Source organism: Pseudorasbora parva, chromosome 18 (genome assembly GCF_024679245.1).
Source record: "Pseudorasbora parva isolate DD20220531a chromosome 18, ASM2467924v1, whole genome shotgun sequence".
NCBI classification, from domain to species: domain Eukaryota; kingdom Metazoa; phylum Chordata; class Actinopteri; order Cypriniformes; family Gobionidae; genus Pseudorasbora; species Pseudorasbora parva.
Window position 1 is genome coordinate 35,452,669 of NC_090189.1, and position 2,619 is coordinate 35,455,287.

The window sequence follows — 2,619 nt, forward strand, 5'->3', positions numbered from 1 at the left end:
CACCTCTGCAATTCAGGTGTACGCAATACTTGCCCTTGATAAATGCCGCGGCTGAAAACGATCATCATTAGAATAATACGCCCCTATATATTCAAGTCTCTGCCTCCCCCACGCCCACATTTTACGCCATGGACACACAGAAGACGGCAAAGAAGCGAAACTTCTCTGACGTGGAGATTGGGCGTGTCTCAATCATCTCACTAGTCCACTAGTCAGGGCACTGATTAGGACATAAGTCAATGGGTTGACTCCCTGATCTACCTGACTACTAAACTTGTGAGATGATTGAGACGCGCCCATCGAGACCATTACCAGGGAAGTGGAAAAAAACGAAATTGTTTTATTTGGGAGTTTAAAGAGTGGGATTAAAGGCCCTCACAAAAACAAAATATGGACCCAAATTACGAGTATTGTTAATAGTGTGATGGTTGAGAAGCGCACTCCAGCAGTTTAAAGCTGTTTGGATAATAAATTACCTATCACAATGCATTATTTTACAGCACATGTTTTGAAACAATTAGCATTTAATTTCGTATCATGGCACATGTATTGAGGTGTATGATATGATGATGTGATGTGGAATAGCCTACCATTCGTTCACATTAATAATTGCATGACAATTTGTAAGATTCTTTTTATTATATTATGATTTTTATTATTAATGACGCTTATTGTTATTTAGAAGAAGAATGTCGTTATTATTTATTTTATTAATATTTAAAAGAAGAAGAATGTAATTATTATTATTTTGTCAGTCTGAATTATTCAGTCCCAGTCCGTGCATAGCTGCCGCACAGACTCGCAACTGGAGGAATACATGCCTCAAATGCTTTGGTAGCCTATAGTCTCACAAATTAAACATTGAAGTCTATGTTGCAATAAAATAAACACTGAAGTTTATAATTACAATGTTGTTTTTGTTGTTGTTGTTGTTTTTTACAGTGGGTCATAATCAGAGGTGTCAAAAGTACTGGCATTCATTACTCAAGTGGAAGTATAGATACTAGGGTTTAAAAATACTTTTGTAGAAGTTAAAGTATCAACTCAAGCTTTTTACTTAAGTAAAAGTGTAAAAGTACTGGGTTTCAAAACTACTTAAAGTATAAAAGTAAAAGTAATGTAAGGAAAAAAATGCCATTAAAGACAAAAGCTAAGGCCACACCACAGGGGCCTATAGTGCTCTACCCCACCTCCTCAAAAAAACATTTTTCTAAAGGCCATAATGACTATAATGTTATATTAAAATGTTAATGTTGAAAAATTTGGGATGCACTGGCTACCTGTTTCAGCCACATATGCCCATTGAAAATTTATGCATTTTAGTACAATGGACATATGTGTACTACTGAGCATGTTTCCTGAAGCGGAAGATATGATGACTAGTTGCCTATGAGTAATGAATAACCTTTATCGGAATGTAAATGTAGGCTACATGTGTGATCAGTGTTGCCAGATTGAGTCGACGCTTTAGAGCCCTACGGGCCCTGACTTTTACACCCCTAACCTCATACCCACTGTCGGCCGCTGACTGCTTGGTTGTCACTTTAAAAAAAATTAACAAACAAACAAATTATCCAAACATTTTTCTAAATTAACTTTATTAAAGAAACTAAACGAAATACGGGATTTTTTGACATTTGACATTACAAACAAAGCTGAACTATTTTAATGACTGCAGGAGTGTGTCATAAGAAGGATTGTGCAGGGCTCAAAGCAGTGGCGCCTCCAGAAATTTTTCATAGGGGTGGCCAGATGGGATCACTTAAAATCTTGGGGTGGCACACCAAAACTAGAAACCGTAATTTCAGAATTTTATTCTACTGGTGTAGTAAACCGGCCTGTAGCACGTCACGACACATAATTCCGCGTCGTCTTTTACTAAAAAATATTTTTTGACTTATTTACTTACCAGTAGTCTACGTCTTCTAACGTTAACTTCTTTTGAAATTGTTGACTGACGGGCATGAGCTGACCTGTTGCTGTCTGAGCGCACAAAGACTTATTAATAAGTCTATTAATTTATGAGGCTCTTCAGTTCAAATTATCCAGTACCAAAATAATAATACTCTTTATTTTCCAAGTTCATAAATGATTTTCAAAATGGATTTGGAAAAAAAAAACATACACACAAAATGACTTGTTTTAAATATAAAATATATAAAAGTCTTGGGCATGTCAAAGATTAGTAACAACTTTAGCTTTGATGCATTGTTAGTTTTTGTGCAGCATCAGATTTTTCCTCCCTCATTTATTGTTCGTGACTGTTTTTGCCCCATTGACTTCCATTATAGCCACATTTTTTGATTGGAAAGCAATGACACCATATAATCATGCATTTTTGATTGTTGGTGGTTTTCCCAGTTGGGAAGAGGTAAAATGTGTAATTTTTACAGTTGATAACCAGGTGGCACCATTAACCCTTTAGATAGGCCTGTGCTGAAGAAAAAAAGAAGAAGCTTAGTTTCTGGCATTTGTATAGAATAACTGCATATAAATGAGGGATTAAAAAAAATGTAAATCTGATGCTGCACAAAAACTAACAATGCATCAAAGCCAGTGTTGTTACTAATCTTTGACGTACAAGACTGTGATAAAAGATCAACAAATATCCAGTCCACA